Source organism: Diprion similis, chromosome 12, assembly GCF_021155765.1.
Source record: "Diprion similis isolate iyDipSimi1 chromosome 12, iyDipSimi1.1, whole genome shotgun sequence".
NCBI classification, from domain to species: Eukaryota; Metazoa; Arthropoda; class Insecta; order Hymenoptera; family Diprionidae; genus Diprion; species Diprion similis.
This window is the reverse complement of record NC_060116.1, coordinates 3,876,102-3,882,101: the sequence shown is the minus strand read 5'-3', so window position 1 is coordinate 3,882,101 and position 6,000 is coordinate 3,876,102.

Here is a 6,000-nt window from a genome sequence, read left to right as displayed (position 1 = left end):
CGTGTAAAAACGACAGCTTTTTAATAATTTTAAACCCGATTCCGTCACCTGAGAATTGGCGGAGTAATTCCACTTGTTTACGAGTAAAAAACGTACCCCTTTCTCAGAGTCATTTTACGTCCACGTAATTGTGAAAAATCGTTTAGCCTCATAGCGTGCATGACAGTAGGACTATTCGGGATCAATATTTCTCCAGTTTTGTTGCTTTTCGATAACCTCACGATGAAGAAATTTCGTGAGAAAAAGTCGGGTTTTTAATGCAAAATATCATTTCGCAAAAAGTATTCATCCGATCGAGCTCCGGTTCCGCACACTCTTTTAGTATACCAAGAAGCATATATTACAAGACTTTCAAAGATTTACATGCGGTATTGCATAAGTCGTGCGTTATTGTAGGAATGGCCGTTTCAGCAGGGTTTTATTACTTTGCAAGACAACAAATTGTTCGTCTTTTTAGTACCTATAAATTCTTGTCGAATTTATTTTCTCTCAGACTGATAATTTCCTCGCTAACCCTAAAAGACATGGTTTTACCAACTTTGAACGCTCCGCATGTTTTTTTTCTATCAACAAAACCGTGGTTGGAAACACATAAGCCTTCATCACGGCCAGCAGCTCTACAAGAATATATAGGTCTCATCCGTTCTGATATCGTGTCATAAAAAGACCTTTGTAAGGCTTTACTTCCTGGACTACATATTGTTCTCTCGGTCACGGAAACGAAGTTTTTGGGAATAACAACGATTCTCTGTATTTCTCAGGCGAATGGAATAAGCCCTTTACTCATGCATGAGAATGGTGTCGACTAGTGTTATGTAATTGCACGATTAGAGAAACTAAATTCTGTATTGAATAAAGAAACATACCGAGGCTACAGTATGCTTCAGTTCTCACGCAATTACACAGTAATTGCCTAGCGTGCAGTTAGTGCGACACAAATTTGTATGCATGATGCGGTTGGAAAACTCAACCAACTGACTCACGTAATACTGTAAGCTTCTAGGCAAGTCATGGTATTTTTTATGAATAAACCAGTTTTACAGAGCAAGAGAAATTTTTCGTTTTGAAGGATAATAACATTAACCATCATTCAGCAACCGCAAACTGTAGACAAAATTATCTCATTTTATTTTATTTTTTCTATTTTTCTATTTATTTTTATTTCACTTGGTTTTATTTTTATTTTTCAGCTTTATTATTATTATCCTTACTTTATGTTACTGCATAATCACGTAATAATTTACATCCTAATTTAACCTGAAACTATGTTGTCAACCCTTAGGTTCTACACTTTCTATTTCTACACCGTATTCACATATTATTTGTACTTTGCCGTATGGTCGTTAGGGGAACTATCCCGCGATCAACAAATAAACAATAAATAAATAAATGAATATACGTTTCATCACAAGATAGTAAAAATTCAACAGTTCTTACAATCATTCCAGGAAATTGGATGAAAAATTGTTGCTGCAATCATTATTTTGTAAAAATAAATATACCATGGTTGAGAATCATCAGCATAATTAACGAGTCAATAGGTCCTATTGAAGAAGTGAGTGTAACGGAATCTGGCACTGTTGTAATAATAACATGCCCAAAAATGGAGGATTCCTTAAAAAAATTAGCTGAACTAAGCAAAAAACTAGGAGGTAAATTTGATCATTTCTGAGAAGTTCTAGAAGAAGCACGCTTGAAGATCGTTCGATTTGACAACAATACGAATATTGCGGATCGAGAATATGATATTAACAGGAGAAACTTTGCAGGAGCTAATCATTTTGGCACTGTAGTACTCGCACGTTGCCAGAGAAATGTAATATTGTGATTATAGAAACAAGAACTTTAACACATAATGTAACATGATCACATTGCAACAAATAATGAAAACTCTTCATTCCTAAAGTTTCAAATCAACAGAAAAATAATCAAAACTGACTATAAAATAAAACTTGTAGTATCAAAATTTTTACTTTATAATGGGAAAAATATGCAAACTAAACACCTGACGTGGAAATTCAAATTTTAAATAATATACAGCAGCAAAATACAGAGAAAAATATACAAGCACTTTAGAAAACACAAACAATCCTGACGTAGAAGATACAACAAGTTCATCGCAAATAACAAGATGACAACTAGTTCCAGAAGCCCCAAAAGTCAAGCTTGCGTGTTTTCAATGTACGGAAAAAATCTTTTGTTGCCCAATACAACTGATCTATAATCTTATTTCTGGAGGGGCGGGGGGGGGGGGGGGGGGGGGGGGGTACAATTTGGACGGTCTAAAATCATACCTATTTATTGGGTTTTCTTTTTTTTCTATTGAACACACTTAGAGCAATGTGCGTTCGGGGGCTTTATTACTTATAGTTTCAAGAACATCCCAGAATTGTTTCGTCGAAATTAATAATGAAATGGTGGCCTGGTGCATATAAGTAGCGAACAACTCCGAACTCAATGGCTTTTGCGATGGTGCATCTCCTGACATCACTGTGCAACTTGTAACAAATAAAAACAATTTTTGAGCCCAAAACACCTTTTCGAGTTCCAGCATGTCGCCCGAATATTAAAAACAATTTTTTTTTCTCAATTCATACGCTTTTGAATAAAAAAAGTCTTTTTTTGACCAGAGAATCGCAAAAAAAATTAATTCTGGGATTTACATTGAAAGATCAAGCCACGCGGTCTATTTAATTAACAAGTTTTCAGGATTGTGTAAAAATTTCAAATTGATGGAATAAAAATCGAACGAGGAATTTGCGCTACCGAATTGAAAACGTGAACTGCCGCTCGATAAGTGCGTCATAACGCCATTTTGATATTAGTTTCAATTAAAGGAATTCTTGAAAATATGAATAATAAGGTCCTCGTACTCAAATTGCTCCAAGTGTTTTCATTTTCTTCGAAAAAAACTTTCAAAAATGGGTATGATTTTAGATCGTCCAAGCTGTACCCCCGCCCCTTATAGAACTATTAAATTCTTTTCCCAACTCGTGTTTATTGTTCACGGATATTTTATCTAATTTTCGAAGTAATAATAGTAAAAATCGAATGATTCGTAAAAATATCGATAGTCTTTACTATGAAATGTCTAGTAGAAATGGTTGTAATGTAATGCATGTAAAAATTTGTAGGGTAGAACGAATTTTTGATAAATTAATTGTTCAATTGGGATATTATAGTCTGCTCTGAAACTTGAAATTTGAGTTGCTCTCAATTTTTCAAGCCTATGGTTACAACATAGTGTGCAATGAAAGAATCAATCAAGCAGATGGCTCGGTAGTATGTGTGCAAACCAATATTAATTGTGAAGTTGAACATAAAATCATAGGCAATATTACATTTCTAAGCATTCTGATTACGAATAGAAAATTATCGAATTGAAGAATTGCAAGATTGATGCATTGTATCGTTGTGATGACATTGGTATACCGAGTATTCTAAACTACTGTTTTTTTTTTTTTTTTCCATCATTTATTGAATGAATCAAAATAGAATAGCATCTTATAGCAGGGGATTTCAATATTTATATAATCAATACGGATGATCTTAGAAAACAATATCTCGCTAATTTTCTAAAGTACAAGTCGTAACCAACCTTTAAAACTATAACGAGATCTAACAATGCAGATAATTGTTCATGTATTGACAGTATCTTTATTAAACAGAAAAATAACTGATACGATCCATTATTGCTTATTATTGAGACTGATAAGCACACTCAAAATAGTCAGGCTTCAAATCATTATTTGGATATCAAATGTTTAATTTCTGTGTGCAATTAAGAGAATTGGGATCTAAGCGATATGAATAATATAAATAAAGGTGTAGAAATACTAATTAATAAAATCAACAAACGCGTTAAACCAGCTACTAAAAAAAGAGCACAATTATAGACAAGCTAGAAAAAGTTAAATCACACCTGTTATTATCAAATCTTGTGAGCCCAGAGATAATCTGTATTAATTATGGTAAAATGATTTGGACCACATTGAAAAAAAAAATCACAATCACACAAAATATCCAAACAAATTGAGAAATATAATAAAATATGCCAAACTAAAATCTGATAACAAAGAATTTGAAAAATTAGTAAAGACACTGAAAAATTGTGGAATTTTGATAGAAACAAAATCCTTTCTGACGCAAAAAATAAATTGTTGAAAACAACATTGAGTTTCATGCTGTAAGGAAATTGCTGATATATTCAATGAATATCACATTTCCATAGGCAATAAACTAGCTTATAAGGTAAATCACACACGATCAACCACTCCTATAGATACTTGAAATACATTTTGTTTCTTGAATTGATATTTTGTTCGTGTACCACAAAACGTGAAATCAGCAATATTATCAAAAATATAAAACGTGGTGTTGACGAAAGCCGTTCAAACGTTATAAAAATCGAAGATGATTTTATCAGTAAGCCCTTATCGCATATTAATAATTTATGTTTCGGAAAATCTGATTGCCCTGTTCATTTTAAAACTGCAAATATTATCCCGATTTACAAATCAGGTGAGAGAGCTAAATTACCTAATTATTGGACGATAGCATTACTATCGAACTTGGCAAAGATTTCAGAAAAGACAGTAGATCACAGAATAACTGAAATTTCGAATAAGAATGAGATCATATCCAGCAAGCAATTGGGATTTAAAAACGGCGTAGGCACAAATGAAGCCATGGCTACCTTAACAGATTTCATCTACGGTCAACCGGACATATGTGAACCAGTTCTGATTAAGTACTCATTTTAATTCAGTACCTAGAGAAAGCTTTTGACACCGTGAACCATGCTATTTTTTATATAAACTCGAAGTGTATGGAATAAGAGGTAAAGCTTTAGAACTAATAAAAAATCACTTATCCGACAGCCAAAAAGTTGTTAAAATAAATCACACAATGAGTGATGAAAGATTACCAAGCATCCGTGTACCTCAAGGTACTATATTGAGATCGCTCTTGTTTTTGGTATTATGACGTGTCCGATTTTCGGTAAGAACTAATAAAGCTCGTACAAAGAATTTATCGTCATTACGAGTGATTTACCGCTGTTTTATCCTGAAAAGACAAGTTGAAAATGAATTGCGGCTTCCTTTTTATAAGGTGATAGAGAGGACCGATCTTGCCGACGTGAAACACCCTAAATTAATTTTTTATCTTAAGGTGATGCAGACTGAGGTCTGTCACGCTGGAGATGCAGTTGGCGGAGATTCAGTCAACTCTCGGTTCAAGATTTTTCAGGACCAGAGCCGAAGACGTGACTCGATTTGGATTTCGGAAGTCCTAGTTGAAGCGGCGGGTGTGATAAGCCAGCGCTTCTGCCATCACAACCTGTGCACTCAGGTGTTTCAAGCCGAAGGCACGTTTCTAGTTCGATTGACCAATCGAATCCCTGTTCTAAATTGCAACGACTTTCTACGAATCAAGGTTTTTGACGCCGTGGCTGTTTGTCGGATGTGGAATCCCCAGAATGATCGCGGACTCGGCTGTTCAATCGGAGCCGATTTCTCTCGTGGTTTCTCGAAACTGTAGGTATCCTGATCGAGTCTGCAAAACTAGTAGAATCGATCACTATGTCGGATAAGTAAACCGAATCGTTAACTCAACTAACTGAGTGTTCTTAATGAATGAGTTCAGAAGAACCAAAAGAAACATAAATCAGAGATTCGATACAATCGAACAAAATTCAACTGAACGTAAAATTTGCAAAAGAAAACTAGTCAAACTGAAGAGAACTGCTAGTATTTATCGTTACTGCTCCTGATTTAACATTTGTTAATTTAGTCTAATTCTGGCGCTCTGCCTAAACTGACTGATCTGCTAACTCTTTTTTAACTCTGCGAACTCTGAAGTCCGCTATGCCATCTGTACATTCTGACTCGAATAATTTATTCTCAATTATCAGCGAGCGCTTTGCTGCATCTGACTCTTTACAATTTAGCCGTCACTCAGAGGAATGCTATACTATCTACTGCGCTATACCATCTAACT